This window comes from Rissa tridactyla, chromosome Z (genome assembly GCF_028500815.1).
Source record: "Rissa tridactyla isolate bRisTri1 chromosome Z, bRisTri1.patW.cur.20221130, whole genome shotgun sequence".
In the NCBI taxonomy this organism is placed as follows: Eukaryota; Metazoa; Chordata; class Aves; order Charadriiformes; family Laridae; genus Rissa; species Rissa tridactyla.
The window spans coordinates 12,700,869-12,719,227 of NC_071497.1; the positions used below are offsets into that span (position 1 = coordinate 12,700,869).

The following is an 18,359-nucleotide window of genomic DNA, read 5'->3' on the forward strand; positions in this document are numbered from 1 at the left end:
TTCAAGTTAAAGTGATTTAAAATAAAAATAATCCAGTTGGCACTAAACTGTAGTGCAGTTCTCACCAACACAGTACCCGCACTCTCAAAACATGTTTTCTGCTAAGAGAGATGCAGCCTTCCCACTTCTGCACCTGGAAGTATTTCTCGTGCCGCCGCTCCATGCCATCCGCCACCACGGCAGCAGCAGACCACGCTGTGATCCACGGGCGAGGAGCGGCGAGGGGCAACGCTCACCTCCCATTTCCCCACCAGTAACGACAGCCGGCTCATCATCCAGCTCCACCGGCAATAATCTTCGAGGCGTTTGGAAAGCAAAAACCCTCTTCACACACCAGACCAGGACCCCATCCAGGCTATTCATCCCAGGAGAGGCCTGAGGAGGAGGGACATGGTCTCCATCCCCTGGCTGTGCCATGCACGCCTTACCCAGACTCCTCGAACCACTGCAGCCATGCAAGTCTGGCTGTTTTCCTCTGCCAGAAGCAAAGAAAGAAGGTTCGCGATTCTTTTGAGGAAGAAATGCTTCTTTACCCTGGGGTAAATGCGCCAGCGCTCACCTGCTTATGTGCGCTAACATTATTAATTAACATTATCATGGAGCCAGATGCAGTAGGAAGTAGATGCAGGACTAAGAAAAATGTGTTTAACAAACTACTCCAGGCTGTGCCTGTCAGGAAATGCTGGAGACTTTGCACCGTGCTGAGCAAGGCTGTTGTTCCTCTATATAGCAATGCAATGCCTTACAGACCTCAAAAGGTCTTTTTCAAGAGCTCATGAGGGAAATGCAATGATCGTGGAATTGCCGTGTGGGGTAGGGACACACGTACACTACCCAAACTGGCATTAAATAGGCTTTTTTCCTTACCAGTGCTAAATGTTGTACAAATGGAAATTACATTTTCAAGAATAAGAGGCACCAGTCATTAAAAATGAAAACTGATCCTAGCGTGCAATCTTCAGCCAAACAATAACCAAGACTTTGCAGGCCAGGTATGTTCTTCCTCAGCTCAGGTGTGGGAGAAGAGTGTCAGGCAGTCAAGAAACATCAATGGATGCGAGGAGGAGAGATCTGGATATACAAAGGCAGGCACTTCTCAGAATTCTTCCCTAGCTTCACTAAAAATCAAAAAAAGGCACCAGACGCACTTCAGGTGTTGACTGTCATTTGCCTCAGTGTGGCAATGAAGGTGCAAGAACGCACAGGGAACACTTCAACTTGTTTTAAAGAAACTAAGCTTGAAAGATAAATGAGGAGAACCAAAATTCAAGTCTCCTGAAATGTAAGCAGAACAGCAGCTCTTATTCCCTTGATAGAGCTTTCCTCTGCCTTGGGAATAATTTTGCATTTCTGTCAAAGCAGCACATCAACCTTGCAGCTGATCCAAAGCTCTTCAGTCCCTACAGGGATTTCACCATTGACCTGTATGAGCCATGGATGAAGCCTTAAGCTTCTGAGTTAGCTATGGAGGAATCTCAGGGAACACACAAAATGTGCTGAGCTCAGTCCTAACGCACCACTGAGGAGTGTCACATTTCTACAGCATCACCTCGCGACACATGGAAAAGCAAAGGCAAAAGCACACACGGGATGCTACGTAATCGCTACCAGTTCAAGGCATTACCACTTCAAGTCCCTCACGATCAGATCTTTCTGGAGAGCAGTGGGCAGTGTTCTCCCTTCAAATTATCATTAAATACTAAGACTTCAAATGGGGACTGTACCTGAATGGAAAGTAACCTTAAAGCAAAGGACAGATGAAGGTGTAGGGAGGTGGGGGGGTGGGGGGAAGGGAAAGAGTGCAAGTAGGTTTTTTTTTTCAGCTATTGGCATTGCCTTTTGATAACTCCCCTGTTTTTGTTTATTTTTTTTTTTTTTTACAATCACACTGTTTACTTTTTTGGAAGTTGTTTCCTTTTCTTTTCATACTACCAAACTGTTAAAAAAAAGAAAAAAAGAATATAACCCATTGTGAAGGAAGAAGCAGTGAAATACACTACATATAAAAAACTAATCCACAAACTAAAGATGCTGAAGGGATCAAATATTTTTTGCTCTATCCTCCTTTCAGTAAAACAGTTGTATGCTTCTTTTCCCTAGCATTACTGGTAGCAGCTGCAGTTCAAATAACCCATTTAGATGGATTTAAACTGAATTTAAGTGTCCCTTAAATTACGTGGACTTTTCTTTATGAAAGGGAACAAATCACACAAATGTAGAAAATTCCAATTTTGGGGGGCAAATGATAATGGGAAGGACAACAGCCGCACAGTTCAACCTGTTCCCACTTTCATATTCTTCAAGGTGTCCTTGGACATCACCAAGACCACAAGTAATGTCTGTGAGAGCTCCCCATCCAGCCCCGATGGCGACAGAGCTGCACTGGGTTTTCCCCTGTGCCCATGCAATAAAGCAGCCACATACACAGCAAATGACACAGTATGCGGTGTCAAATGCTGAGCAGAGCTCAGCAAGTGCTGGCAGGTCACCACCTAGAGGTGCTCAAAGCCAGCTCTTCAGACATCTGTACCTCTAAGAGCTAATGCACAAACCTGCTGGGTACTCAAAGGCAAGATGGTGGTGGTCTCCCAGAGACAAAAGCTACTCAGCGGAAATACTTGCGTTTTGGTTTAAGCCTCTGAACATTGGACAAAGAAAGCTCAACATGGAGAGGCTACTGGGAAACAATTAAGGTCTTAAATTCATGAAGGTGTTATTAATGGCTTGTCACAGCAATGTAAAAGCCAACCCTACGTAAGTCCTACCTATGTTTCAGCTCCAGAGCAAAACGCTTTCTTCAGCACCCCCTCCCAAATTCCCCACATGGCTTCCCTATGTGAAACTTTCACAAGTTAAAAACAGATTTTTATTTTCTCCCGTTTCTTAGCAGAGAAGGAATTATATTTTAGTTACAATCTTCCAGAGTTACTGATGAAAACCACACAGCCATAAATATCTTTGCATACAGTGATAAGATTGTCTGCTACTCACATGTTAAGTTTGTGTATTAAAGCGGGGCACACAGCATAGCATTACTTTAACTTTGCATTTCCCATGTGTTTTGTCTCAAAAGCTGTTTAACCTTTCCACCCTCAATATTTGTTTTGAAGAGGGAAGGAAAAGAAAGCAGACACCAGTCAGTATTTTTATTTCTCCAGCCAGCACCATTACTGGTAACTTCTCAGAACAATGTTTATAGCAGCCAAGGGCTTAACTGGTGCAACCTGTAATAGGCACTGATAAGGACAACACCATACTGAGCATGAAACAGTGTTTCCCAGTATTCCTAAACGACATTTCCTTCATTATTTGCAGCTGAAAAGCCAGAACAAAAACAATTCATGTACAACTGCACAGGATGAGACAGTGTCAATCCTTTCTGGAGAAAGGCAGCATTTGATTTTGTGTAGTTAATATTTAATAAAAACAGGAGTAAAACACAGGCCTATGGAGTTGCTTTGTAAGTCCAAGCATCTATCAGTTAAGGAGAAACATATGGCATGCCTACAGCCAGTATTAGCGAGCGGCAGGACAGAGCTTCACTTACGCCTGTGCACACAGAACACCGCTTCAGTCTGCTGCTGAAATTGCCAGAATATATTATTTTAGTACTACAGTATACCCCATCCTCACACAAGAGTAACAGGCTGCATGGCACACAGTCCTGGCTGCCAAATTGAAACATGATTCTCAGACCTGAGAGTGACTCATTTTAGACGAAATGGTACAGCACACCAAACCTGACTTAGCATGCAAGAGACTTTCTTTGAAAAGATAGAGTTGCAGCAGTTTTTAGTAGTAAAAGACGGCAGCCACCCCAATTCCCCAGCACTTTGGGCACACAGATTGCCTACAGAGACTCCTGCAAGCTATTTTATCTCGAATCTTCAAAAAAGCTACAGCAAATAAGGAAAAAAAAAAAAAAAAGAAAAAGGAAGGAAAAAAAAAGAAGAAAGGGGGGATTTGAACAGCTTCTAATTTATTCACAGACAACTGAAATAAGAAAGGTGTGAGCTTGTTTCACAGAGAAATCCACCAGAAAAAAAAAGCACAGGCATGCCAACATTTTTCCTGATAAAGGGCTACCCAGAAAACTTCTCACAGGTTTCCATAGGAAGAAGCTCTTTGGGGGTTTCCCATTGTGGAGCTATTTAAAAGGAACATGCAGAAAGGAGCGAGAGGAAGAAACTCGGTCCCCCGGGTTCCACCTCTCTCTTCTCACTTCAGTTTGCTAACGGCTTTTGTCCTAAAGCTTTGCTCATGCTCCCCACCCTCCCGGCCTTTCTCTCATACTCTGTACCCTTGTGCTTGTCATTCATCCTCTCCCTGTCCTTTACCTTTGCAAACACTGCAGACACACGGACACAGCTCCCATCCAACTTTCGCAGGCTCTTCATCCGAAGGACTGAAGAAGTCAGGAGAGAGAGATGGCAACCATTTTTTTTTTTATTTTTTTTTTTAGGTAGGACTTTTTTCCACTGCCTTAATTTGGTACAAATAAATCCAAAGAGACTTCACAAAAAAAAAAAAAAAAAAAGAAGAAAAAAAAAGAAAAAAATCAGGACAGTAAGCGAACAATGGCAGTACTGTTAGTGTCCCTTAATCAAACAAGTGTCCATTACTTATTCCGGCCCAAGCTCAGAGATGTTAGCCCAGCAGACACAGCAGCCTGACCCGACACCAACAGCCCATTAAAGCCCATCCCTAACGAGCCCTTCGCCGGACGCTCCGCGCCTCCTCCTCACGCTGCTGCGCGCCCGCAGAAGTTTGCACCGGTTGCAGAAATGCTACAGAAAACACCCAAAAAGCCAAGGGAAGAAGGCGCCAGGGAAGCGGAGACCGCGGGGAAAGGGAAGCGGGCACCCTCTCCCGGCCGGGGACGGCGGGACCCCCCCAGCTCCGCGCCGCGCTTACCTGCGGGGGCTGCGCGGGGCTGCGCGGCTGGAGGGAGCGCGGCGCCGCCGCCGGCGCCCACGGAGGGAGGGAGGGAGGGACCGGGAGGGACGGGGAGGGACGAGGGAGGGAGGACCGGGCTCCCTCCGCCCCCGCTCCGCCCGCCCCCGCCGGGCGGGGGCCCAGGTGAGCCCCGCACCGCCCCGCACCGCCGGAGACCGCGGCCGCCCCGCCGCAGCCCGACAGCATCGCCCCGCGCCGCCCGGCGGATTCACCGCTCTCCGCAGCTTGGGCCGGTGGCAGTGGCTACCTAGAACGAGGGCGGCGGGGGTTCGGGGCTAAGGCCGGTCCCTCTGGAGCGACCGAATTTTCCTCCTGCGAACGCCGTCGGGCCTCGCGCCGACGCCGGCCGGAGCCGTTGGCCAAGCCCCGGCGGTAGGAAGGATCCCTCTGTAGGTTCGCCAAACCCTTGCAAAGGGGCAGGGTGGCACAACGGGTACTTTTCCAGACTTAGAAGAGTTATTTCATTATACAGAAAACAGGTTGAAATTACTTCTTCCCCCCCACCACCCCCCCATCAGTTTTTACTGTGAAATAATCTGATTTAGTTGGATTGCAGTAGCATCTAGAGGCCACTTTTGCATGTGCATGCATCAAGTGAAAAGACAGTGTATGCTGCACAGCACTTAGTGTTCAGTGGCCGGAATGGCTAGGCATTTCTAACCCCTGTAGAGAGATTTCTAGAGAGGTTACTTACAGCCGTAGAAGGCAGCAATGCCTCCAGCAGTACAAAGTCCATAATGAAAGACCAAGCCCATTTACAGTACTCCTTGTGTTTCCCAAGGAACCAGAAAGCAGCAGAAATAGTTCTCCTCAAGACAAATCTTTGCTTATGTACTATGAACACAGTGATGACGCTGGCTTCCATAGCTGCTGACAATATCTGCTGTATCACGGGTATTGTTATTAGCAATGATGCTTTCAGCATCAGTGTGAGCAGATCTCCTGCTGCCATGGCTGATTAGGACCTCTTTCCCTTTAGGAAGCAGTGAAATGTTTTTTTTTTTGGTGTATCAAAAATGGCTGTGTATGTATACGTATTTCAAGAGGACAGATGTTTTGTTCCCCACAAAACAATGGACCTTGTTTCTGTACTCAGCACTGTGATTTAGCACAGGGATTAGGCTTCAATGTGATGAAAAGTCTTGTTAAGCATTCAGCAGGCCATTAACTTTCGAAAAAGCTTGATTTCATCTTCTACCTGTTTTCAAGGCAAGGTACCAAGTGTTTGCAAGGGGTGACCAAGAAACAAATTCTGTTACAAGCTCTATCTAATACCTGGTTTAGCATCCATACACTAAGTACTGTGACAGGTCTTAATAGTTTCCCGTCTATGTACCAGCTCCATCCAGGTTGGACAACAACTGCAGGCTTGAAACAGTGTGCTCGAACTGCACGAGTCCTCCCCTGGTGGTAGAAATGGGCTGACTTGCATGACTCACTGGTTGAAAAGCAGGTCTTCAGAATGTAAAAATGGTTCCTCCAGTGCTATGGGTATATATTTTTTTAATGTAGCTTCATTGTAAACTGGATTTTACTCAGCTTTTTGGGACAGGACTGCCTGCATATGTCTACAATTCCTATCCCGTGCTTAGCCAGTTGCACAGATACCACTATAACAATGAAGATTAACTTAAAAATAACCAAAGCTTCAAGCAAAGGATGAGCTGACAGGACTTGCGTCTCCGTGGCAAGACCAACAACCCCAAGCATGCAGCAGTGTGTTTCACATATGAAGATGCTTGGTGGGAACAGCTACTGCATCTGCGAATTGGGAATTACCACTGCCTAGCATCCATAAAAACATCTCATCTAGTATGGTTACTCAGATTTGCTGGCTAGGACCTTCTCAGTAGTGACTGTAGCTACTGACGCTTGAAGGAAAATAGCAGTCCTGTGCTCACAGGGAAAGGCTGATCTGTACACGAGATGGAATTATATGAAGGCAAAATGATGACGCACATTAAAAAAAGAAGTATTTCAGAGTCCACCTTCAGTGAAGTGATGGAGTTAAAGCAGCAATGTTCAGTTGCTTTGATTTCTGTTAGTGACTTCAGACATGCTTGCTCAGCCCTGAAACAGTGACTTATCATTTATTCAAGGCTAATATAATTAATTCTCAGCCCTCCACTCTTGCTCTAACTAGAAAATATAGGGAATCTTCAGTAAATCCTAGAAACAGGCAAATATTGAAGGTCCAGGGGAGATCACGTGGTCCAACGAAGTTTAATGAATGTAACTTCTATGAGACTTGGCTGTGCTGCTCCGCGGTCTGAGACGTGTTTGTGTAATCACACACAGATGTGCTGAATCGCATTAGATAGGAAAGTAGTTTTCACATCCCTCAGTCTGGAAAAACGTCTGTTTTCAGAACAAACCCTGTAATTTCCATGTGCTCGATTTTGTGAATCGATTCAAATCATAAGTATGCCCTAACATGTACACACATTGATATATTTATATTTAATTCTCAGCGTTCATACAGTTTCAACTGGGTGTCTGCAAGATTAGTCATACAGACCCAGAAAAGTTAGACATCTAATTCCTCTTCAGTCTGGGGCTGGAAAGTACCTCTGGTGTTTTTAATTAAAAAATAAAAATTCAGGGAATTTACAGTTAAGATGTCTCTTCACTCTGTCACTTCTCTGTGCAGCATACTGTGGTGTTCTTTTAACAAAGGATAATTTAATTTCGGATTGGAAATATGCTGAATCTTTCAGTGCAGTGGATGCTTTGAAGGCAGTGTTAGATGAGACCACAATTAACAGTATCTTAGTTGGGGAGGGGTGTGGGGGGTGTGGGGAGGCAAGTTTCGGAATTATCTGAGATAGGAATAATTAGAGAACTTGAAAAATGTTTTCATTGTACACTTTTTATTGATCAGCTTTTAAGTATATTCCAATTTCCTACTATACCACCGTCAGTGGTGCATTGCTAGAACACGTGTTGTGTTATGTTATGAAGAAGAGCTCCAGCAATGTGTGCAGAATAAAGCACGCTCTGGAGTTTAACTTTTTTGCTCATTTGTTATATATGGACTATCCGACGCCCCGTGCTCACGTGTAGGGGATCTGAGGAAATGCGGATGCAGAGGAATCTGAGCAAATAACATCACCCGCAGTTGGAAAACACGCTGTTCTCCACAGCAGCTTCAGACACATCAGGAGTCCCACAGAAAGAAAGCAGCCCTGCCCGTAAAGCCACGACATCTTTGTTCCATTGCAGAGCTGCTGCCCTGCTGCCCTCTCCTCTGGCCTCCTGCTGTGCATTTACAGCAGCAGCACACCATGTCCTACGAACCATCGACTCCTCTAGAAACCTGGAAACCTCTCAAGGCAGAAAGCAGCTTTTTCCATGCAGAGTCTCTCTCTGTCCCTGGCTCAGCCCCATGCTGCTCGGAGCTGAGCTCGTCCTAATCCTTCCCCAGCGTAGCTGGATGCTGAAAAGCTAACATGACCATACTGCTCCTGCAAGCCAAGCTTTGGCTTTTCATGGCTTTCTGCCCATGCCCAGCCCCTAATAGCAGGGCTGCAAGGCCATGATTGAAGGAAAAGTGGGTGCCCATGCGTGCCTGAGCATATTGAGGGATAGGGATGTGCCCACAAAAGAAGAGGAGATGGTTGTTCCCCACACTCTCTGTGTCAAGATCTGGGCTGTTCAGAGCAGCCTAATGCCAGAAAGGAGAATGGCATCTGTCCAAGTGACCAGTGTGTCAGCTCTTTGTGAAAGGGGCTTTGAGTTTGTCCTGACTCTCAAACCATCCATGCTGCCCTGAGATGGTTGCACCAGTGTTTGTAAGATGCTTCAGGCAAGTTACTGGCGGAGGCACAAAGGAGTTCAATGCAATACTGGCAAATCCAGTAATAACTCATACAGGACCATTAAGCTTCAGCTTTCCTGTTAAAATCTTACAACCCACGTGGCATGATGCGCTGGAGCACACAAGAGTCGGTGGCTGTGTGAAGTGTATGGTGCTTGTTTGGGGGGCACAGGGGCAGGAGGGAACACCAGGAAACTGACTGTCATGGAGTCACCACTGTGGGGGAGGCAAGACAGTGAGGGGGAGCTATGAGTTTTTGGGTAAGGACAGAGACGGGGATGGGTGCAGGTTCCACGTGGGGAAAGCAGTGGCAGGAGGCTAGGGACATGCGCCTCCCGTGGGACGGCAGCAGCAATGAACAGCCCCACGTGGCATCTGTCCTTAAGTCACTGCCACTGTTTTGGGAGAGCTGTGCATTTATGCAAGATGCTTAAAAGCCCAAGTAGCCACCGGGACATTGCTGCTCGGTCGTTTTTTTTTGTTTTTCAGGTTCTCTAAGAAACAGCATCTGTTTGTAGGTAGGGCGTTTAGGGAAGACTGGGCGGTGACTGTTGTTCTGATTTGTCTCTTCATCAACTGTAGGGCCCCAGTCTGCCATGAAAGGACTGAAATCCCCCTTCTCATGAGGATACAAGCAGACAAGGGAGAGTTTTACCCCCAGCAAGCGCAGCAGCAGCTGGTGGGTGCACAGTTTTGCACGCCTCTCCATCACCCACCCCTCTGGCTCTACATGTAAGGTCCAGTGGATGTAAAATTCTGCCCCAACAGAGATCAAAAATTATATAATTTTTCCTGTCTGTGCTGCCTTTTCACCTGGGACTGAATGATATTTTTCCACCAATAAACTGAATCCTCTTTACAGGATAAAAAGAAAAAAAAATTACTTGGAAAAAGACTGATGGATGCCTCTGTACTGTATATGACTTTGCACATCAGTTTGGCCCATTTAAATGCCAGATCTTTGAAAAGCTGCTGGAGCTATCAATTGAAAAAAATTAAATAATCATAGAATGGTTCAGGTTAGAAGGCTGAAAAACTCAGACCTACATTAGAATTGCATTTCATTTGAGCTACAGTATCTATCATTAGTGTCTAAGTGTTGCTATTTTCACTGAAATATAATTTGCCCCTTCTCTCTCTTCCAGAACTTTGGCACCACGAATCATTAGAACTTTTTCAAGTGGTACTGTGTCCACAGTGGGATGGGGACCCAAAAGAGATGTGGTGTGGGACTGAAGCTTCAACTGAACAAAATTGAAAAAAAGCCCCTTCCAAAACACAGGATAGGACCTGTAATATTAGCTGAAAGGTAAAGAATTTGGATATATTTAGTTAATGAAAGCTCTTGCTTGAAGGTAAGATTGGGTCATTTATGGCTGCACAATAACAGCCCCAATGCAGAACATATGAATGCCAGATGGCTGGAACTGTTCCATTAATGAACTGATGCTTTCATTGTTCTGAATTTGATTTTGTAGCTTTTTGCTTATAATGATTTGATTGCACCATTAAAAACCTTCAATAACCTCCTGATAAATTATTCAGTCCTCAGAATGCAGAAGAGGAGATGCCTCTCACCCTCCACTTTCCACTGGCCTTAAATGGGACCTGCAGGTGTGCAACACCTCTGGCAGTCAGGCTGATGAATGCATTTCATGCTGTTTTCTTAGTGCTGCCATTTAAATAATGTATGCAGGACCCACGCATAATATATTCTTCTAAGGCACAGGAAAATTCATTCCAGGTGACACTCCGTTAGAGTCAACAGGGTTATTCAGTGATGAATATGCAGGACCTAAAAAAGTCATAGGGGTGTGTATATATGGAGAAATTCCTTCCAGATATGTGAAAATACAGGAAAAATGTCAGGCAGTGGGAGATGTTCCTTTCCGCGAGAGCACACACCTACTTCATTAAACATAATTCCTATTATAATAATCTTCCTGGTCTCCAGGTTTAATTAGTGAGTGGTCTAGGAATCCACTTCTTGTATATGTTACCACAGGCACGTTAATTTTTCTGGCTTACGCTCCTCCTCTGTAAACTTGCTCTCAGTTCCAACGCTCAACTCCAACACTGTCTGTGTCTCCACTGTGGCTCTGCAGCCACCCTTTGTCACACACAGACTTGGTATAGTTAAGTGACAAACACATCTCTGTGGCTCGTTGCTGATCCCCATGTCTGAACAGAGCGTATGGACAGGGAGAATGGAAAAAGAAAAAAAAAAAAGTCATAAATATTAGGTTAGCAGCAAGCAAAGGCTTCCCACCAAATCTGGGCTTCTCCTGTACACCTACTTTTGAGATGCTGGAGGGGCTCCAGGCCCTAGTGCCAGAAGTGAAGTCAGGTTTCTTACTTCTTTTGCTTCCATTTCAGTTCTTTTAAGGTTGTACTTACTGAGCAAGCTAAAAATAAAGTAAAATAAATCAAAGAAAACAGGGGGAAAAAGAAGGAAAGTAGAGGAGCGTGGATGCAGACTGCTTACAAGACCCTTGGAGACACCCTCTGCTTTCCTCTGTTCCCCGGGGCCCCTGTGCCCACTTTTTCACCTGCCTCCCACAAACCTCCCCTGGTGCTGGTAGGGATTAGTTATCTCTGATGCAGCTTTTTGGGGCAGGGCCACAATGAGAAAGAAGCAGAGGTCAGGTATTTGGTGTCCACCCTCCTTAGCGTGAACTCAGGAGTACAAAGGCAAGCTGGGATGGGGAGAGGCAGGGATACCAGGTAGTGGAGCTGGCAGCCCGTTTTTTCTAGGCATTCCTTTTCTCTCAGCAGAACAGAGGTTTTTCCTGCGCTGCTCTGCAATTTGCTGCTCCTGGACTTCATTTTATCTCAGGGATACAACGCAGGGGCTGGCCTCCAGCCTGGAAACCAGGCTGTAAGGATGGGATTCTCCCCACCATCTCGTTCCACCTGGGACACTGTTGGGTATCTGAGACTTGTCCCGCAGGCGTTCCATGCACAGGGGAACTGTGGGAAACCCTCCTGTGGCTTTCTGGAATAGGGGGACTGGACGCGCTGGGGCACTTCAGATGGAAAGAGATGGGGCTCTGAGCAAACTGATCTAGTTGAAGGTGTCCCTGCTCATTGCAGGGGGTTGGACAAGATGACTTTTGAAGGTTCCTTCCCAAACTATTCTATTATTCTGTGTAGGTTTGGATCCAGTTCCCCACCAAGGGAGAGTGAGGAAGGCCAGGGTGATGGAGACAGCTCAAGGCTTTGCCCATCTCCATGGGTGCAAAGACCACATAATCCAGAAACCCAGCTGCTGCACCCTTAAAAGTGCTCTGCTGGCTGGCTGCCACGACGCCGCTTTCCAACCAGGCTGATGCTGCACACTCAGTGAAATGCCCCTTCTCTGCCTCACGCAAGCATGGAGGAAAGACTTGGGGTCAGTTTAGCCTTGTTAGTTAATAATTGAAGGCCTGGTTGCCTGCTACTATCTGTTGCCATTTAGGGCTGAATCACTGCTTGTTTTCACAAAGCCACACGTAATGTTTGCAGCATTTGTTTGCAAATGTTCTTGTAGTTCCTCTGTGCTACCTTCGCAGGGCAGGCAGAGTAAGGGCTACAATGAAAAACGAGTAGAAAGCTATTTGTTTATTGCTAGTGGGGTGGGGGAACAGACGCCTTGACCTCATCAACTAAAGCCACTTTAAACCTGATGAAAGTCTAACCCCATATTTTTGACAGAGGAGCACACCTTCCCTGATGTCACATCTGCTTTTTTGAGCAGCTGACAGAAGCTGGCTGTCTCGGACCTTGTTTTTCAAAAATTTCTGGATGTCCAATTCTCGTTTCTTTTAGTGGGAAGAGGGTGTCCAAAGTGCAGAGGGAGGTCTGGTAATTTCCATGGTAACTATTTGGAGATGTAGTTGTCCTGGTGGTGACCTCCTCAGCACCAAGAGAAACCAGAAACAGCTCCAGTTCTGGCTTTTGAGCTGTGCCATAAAACAAAAGCGGGGCCCCATCAGCTTTTTGGGTTTGAATTTGGGTTTGAGTGAAAAGCCTCCCAGGTAGGGCAGGGCAGGGGCAGGGAGGAGGCTCGGGAAGGCTTACAGCTCTGAGGGGACAGTGGCCCATGGATGACCACATGCTGGGGCAGTGGAATCAGAAAGGGGAAGAGCAAAAGTGAAAGAACAACAATGCATTAACCCAGTCCCCTGTGCCACCCGCCGCATTGCCAAAGGGGCTGAGCGACGCAGAAAAGAGAGCAAGAAGGGAGGAGGAAAAGCATAAGGAGCAAAGCTGAGATGTTTCTCTAAGTGTTTGTTCACTGGTTTTTATTTCTCAATACTAAAATCGGTAACTAGAAGCTTGTTAATTGGCAATAAATTAGATTGGTCGAAATTCCCTGACACAAAACTGGTTTTTTTGGCCTGTGACAGAAAGAAGTAGCTGTCTGATAGGCAGCTGGATTGCTGAATCCTGTAGTTCTGTTGATGGAAGTAATGGATGTCAGGCTGCTCAGGACAAGCAATACCTGAATTCAAGTCCTTGCTCTAACATGGCTTAAGATCTTCAAGCCAAGAGTATGTACATGTTTTTATGGAAAACATGCTTTATCAGTCATCAGCTTTGCACATGAAGGATGAGTAGCCAAGACAATGTCTGTGGCAAGTATTATACTTAAGGTCAGACTTAATTACTTTTCCCTGAGCCTTCAAATATGTAAGTTGAATGAAATGGGCCAGCCTGATTCTGCATCAGCCTGGGCCAGAAACATCCTGCCTTCCAGAAAGCAATAACTGTGTTAAATGGAAGGGCAAAAAGTGTTCTGCGTTACAGGAGCGAGGCACTGACCTTTCCAGAGGTTAACAGGCAATGCACGGAATGGAGGTTTTTTGTTCATTAGGAGGAAACATGAGAGTGTAATTAGAAACAGGCTGCGCTGTATGGTTTTGCCTACTACTACTATTCAACACAGTAGAATAGAGGAAGGTCCCCACTAGTCTGGGGACTGAATTAACAATTGGAAATTTAACAGTGAGTGATTAAAATAGGCACTAATTTTTTCCCCACAGGAATTAGGAGACCGACCTGCAATTGAGTGTTTGAGCTTAAATTCAGTTATTCAGTTGAATAACGGTAATTTTATAAAAATGTGGGGTTTTTTATTATTTGATATGTAGGTAATGAAGAGGGACAGGCACCTGGTATATTCAAATATATCATCAGGCGGATGCAATGATAAGAGGCAGCAGAAATACTATAAGCATACTTGCTGAGGTTGATCTATTCAAATTGTCCTGGAACCTTTTCACAGAAGATCCTGAGCCAAAATCCAGTCTCCATCTCACCAGCTGTGCGTGAAGGCTGAAAACAAAGGCTTTTTCTTTCTTTGAGGTGGGCCCATACACCCTGTGAAAGGCAACGGGAACTGCACTCGCCCTGCAGGAAGGTGGACTTAGAAAAACCACATTACTAAAATGCTCGAACAGAGGTTTGGACTTTAGCACCTACAGCCTAAACGGATACGTTGAAACTACTTGTTCTTTTCCTTCTCAGCAAAAACTCTCATTAAAGTTGTAAAATGTTGAGGTTGAGGCGGAAGAAGTCGGTCAGGGTGCAAGGCAGTTCAACTTTATATACTGGGAGCCTTACAGCAGAATTGCATGTGCTTGCTGCCACATACTTAAGCTACTTAAAGCATAAGCTTTAAAAAATCTTTTTCTGCTGAAGGCCATGGCATTGTTGCTAGTTGGGAAGAACGTCTTAAGCCAGCAGTTTGACACAACCTCTGGTCATAGAAATGACTCCTGACTCAGGTGGCATAATGCTTGAATCACTGGAAACAGAAGTGTCACTGCGCCTCTTTCCATTCAGCTGGCATCTACAGGACAAGATTCATAGCCTGAAAAAGACCAGAAATCCACCACCTTTTCAGAGAAAATCTTCTGGGTATCATTTTGAGGCACTTGCTTTATGGTCACAGATCCGTCATCCCAGCACTGTATCTTACTTTCTGACACACAGTAAAAAATATATGTTTGAAAATACCAGACTGCAAGGACAGGAAAGAAGGATTTCCTTTATGTGAGTGCCAAGAATCATTCTTTCTTTTTTAAGGTACGTTTGAGGATTATGAGCAGGTGGATGAGCCAAGTGAAATCCACTCCTCACCCTGGGTTCTTCCCAGATGAGGGTAAACACAGGTGCATGGCAGCAAATCTTCTTGCAACTCAGATAAGGTGAATTTACCTGGTCCTGTAAGCATTGAGTAAGTGAAGTTACCTATTGTGTGAGAAATCTGAAAAATCATGAGGCAAAATGCTTAGAAAAACTATTTATGAGAGGTCTGATACCATGTATAGAATCTACATTTTAAGTAACAATCTGTAAAATGTGCTAAGTAAGCCTTTTGAATACCATGATTTATTACACCTTCATGAACTTTGCTGGGATGGCTTTTACATTTCATGCCTTAAAGAATATATTCTCAGCCAAACACTTCTGCACCCTATTGATCTTTTTTGCCTTTTGAACTGTGAACTGTTCTTCATCCCTACTGTGATTCAGCCAAGCTTTTATTTACTGCAGTAAGTGAAAGATTACATTTTGTGGAGACCTAATACCTAACAAGAAGACGTCCATAAAGTCATTTTGTGCAGTAACACGCAAAACTTCCGTGAACTCCAGAAATCAGTTACTGCCCCAAAACACACAGGTCGTGCAGGCAATGGTAAGTTAATGGTTGAGGTCAAAATCAAGTTCTTAGTGTCAGGAAAGGGGTAATGTAAGTTAAGCGGCTTTACATGAAGTGGTCCACGCCACTGCCTGCACACTGAGATAGCTCGACCTGTGACAGGAGTGTGACAGAAAAAAATCCCTCATCTTCAAAATAGGAATACATCCTCATATTTTGTCACATTCCCGGGAAGCCTGGAGCAATGCGCTCCTTGTGACTCGGGGCGGGTGATTTCCAGATGCTCTTTTGGTCAGTCAGTCAAACAGGGATTGTGCACAGTGCTGCTCCTCAAATTGCAACCCTCCTCACGCTGCTCGTTCGGCAGAACAAATACCCGTGCTCCCTGGGATGAAGTTTTAAGAATAAAAGGCAGCAGGACTTCCCCATTTTGCTTCCTACTGAGTCAGGAGCTTGTGTTTTGCTATGCCAAAGATTTATTGGCTTTATGTTGCTGGAAGTACGGGAAGATTCTGGGTACAAGCAATTGATTTTCTCTCAGAGTAAGGATGCTGCTTGTACGGAGCAGGAAGAGCTTCTTTCAGCATCCTTGGCATGATGAGAATACGCCTCTGTCTCCCATCCCACTCCACTTTCCACTTTGCCTCCCAGAGTCTTCCAAGAATAATAAATCTGTTTCTCTTCTATCTGCACATGGATTTTGTCTGGAGGAGGATTATCTTCAGGCAAATAATAGGTGGTTGCCTGTAAAAAAATCATCTGTCTTCTAAAAAAACCACCATCCTTAGAAACTCCCGTCAACTAGGAGTGATGGAGACAAGAACGGAGGGAGGAGAAGTGGAGAAGAAGGGTGGCACATGCAGCTCTGCCGTCCGTCCATGAGCTGGGCACCTGCTGCAATCCAGACCAGCTCCCAGGATTTCTGGAGGAGCTCAGGGTCAGGGCTTTCGAGGAGGGTGAAACTGAGAAGAGAGTCCCTCAGGGTGTGGGGTGCAGAGAGAGGCTTTGAAAAACTCTGAAATCAATCTCTGCAGTCAAAAAAAAGATATAATGCCTTTTACTCCCCTTTCAAATGCTCCATTTGAAAGCATCAATGCAAAACTTGGTGAAAACAACACCAGGGATTGTAAACTCTCTGGGGCAGAGACTGGGTTTTGACAGGTTCTAGCAGAGTGAAACAGTTTTGAGTGGAACTCACAATGTTATAGTTTAAAAAAAAATAACAAAAATGCAGTTGATACACTGCCATCCCATACAACTTGGGCTGTTGAAAGCATGTGACTCCTGGGTTTGAGTTTCAAATAACTTAAAAAGTAGATTTGCATGGAGTATCATTACTACTAACCACATGCCTTGCTACCCACTCTTATTGATGCAGACATTGTCCTGGTTTCACTTAAGCTCTGTGTAAACTTGCATTTCACTGCCATAATGTCACAGGCGTGAATTAGAGCTCCTTGATGACACCGTAGCCACGAGACGTGCCCCTGTTTTGCGAACCGGCGGTGGAAACGTCATGCCTGACTTCCAGCGACGCAGAAGACAGTGCGTGTGGTGCAAGGATGCAGGACAAGGGGGTGAAACAGGAGCCCTTGGGACGAAAGGAGGCCAACCTCCAACAGCAAAACGAAGCCCGTGCCGGGATTTTAAAACGATCATGTCACAGCTTGGAGCCGCTCTCTAAAAGCTCCACCCGCCGCTGTGCAATGGCAGACTTGACGACTCGCGGGCGGCAGAACTCTAAAAGCCAGGAAACCATCAAATAAGCACAGCTGTAACCCATAAAGTCCCCCTTCTACCCTGAAGCAAGTCTGAAAACAGCCTAACTTTAAACGTCCCTCCTCCTCTTGTCCACAGAGCGCGTGAGATATGGATAGCTTGGGACTGGGAACAGCAAAGATGCAAACCCGGTTATCAAACCCTCTTCTAACTCCAACATCATTAATTTGGCTGCCGCCATTCAGAAAAAACTGTGCTAGGGAGATGCATTTCATTGAATTACACAGAGTGAAAAGACTGGGCATAGAGCAGAAAGCTTGGAAGGCTGTATAATGTTCTGAGATTATAAAGCAGAAATTGATAAAAAGACAGGAAGAAAACTGAATTTTGCAAAACCAAATATCTAGCATAATAAAATAATAATAAAAAGCCTTTTGTCTGCAGTATCATCCCCTGGGTTTCATTGTTTCCTCTTGCAAACGATGTTATCTGGAGAACAGATATTGCTGTTCAGTCCAAAGGCTGTGGCGCTCTCTCTTCATTTTACAGTCATCTATGTGCTACAGAAATAAGGGGGCCGTACAGATGAGCTGTATTTTTTTTTAAAGTTTCCCCTGTATCTGAAAACTTCCCCTAAGATGAATGTTTTAAAAGCAAGCATATTTCTCTTTCATTTTTGTGAAAACTACAGTCATCAGTGATGTCATCAGTTTGGAAAAGAACCCCCCATCTCTCCTGCCAGCAGTAAAAGACATGTTTTGTCCTATAGCCGTGACTGATTTTAGGTTTCATGTTAAGATTTGATCAACACAAGATTGGTGTATCTGAGCATTTCAGTGAAAAAAGGCAGGCTAGCATTCAAAGGCTGAGGTGCTGAAGAAATGAAGCACCTTCTTGAAGCAGAAATGCACACGCAGAGGGACACACACTCCTCCTCCTCATTGGGGTCTCTTCCTTTCAAAGTACATATAGTCACTGACCTCCTTTGTCTCCTCATTGGTGTCTACTTAAAAATGCCAGTCAGTTTAGGCTGTGTAAAAGACTTCTAAGCTAAGTCTGATAAACATCACTGTCATACTTAATATCGCTTGTAATAAGTTCTCCAGGGTGGTTTATCACCTTCTTGTGGCTTTGAGAGGTGTGCACAGGACAGAAGAAGGGAGCATCATCGGCACGGGTGGGAAAGCCATTATTCCTTTACTACAAATAAACGCATAAATA

At 45.2% G+C, this 18,359-nt stretch overlaps 1 protein-coding gene across 3 annotated transcripts in view; it reads right to left on the minus strand.

Moving 5' to 3' along the window:
- LPAR1 (lysophosphatidic acid receptor 1) overlaps positions 1-4,991 on the minus strand; it is an 84,836-nt gene extending 79,845 nt beyond the window's left edge. For 2 of the 3 annotated variants that reach the window (XM_054185915.1, XM_054185916.1), the window contains exons 1-2: positions 4,915-4,976; positions 4,338-4,512 (exon numbers count right to left, since the gene is read on the minus strand). The gene's annotated coding sequence lies outside the window, so the exon portion shown is untranslated. Of the gene's footprint in view, positions 1-4,337; positions 4,513-4,914 lie in introns of all 3 variants that reach the window. The other variant, XM_054185917.1, reaches the window with a different exon arrangement.
- Positions 4,992-18,359: the final 13,368 nt, after the last annotated feature.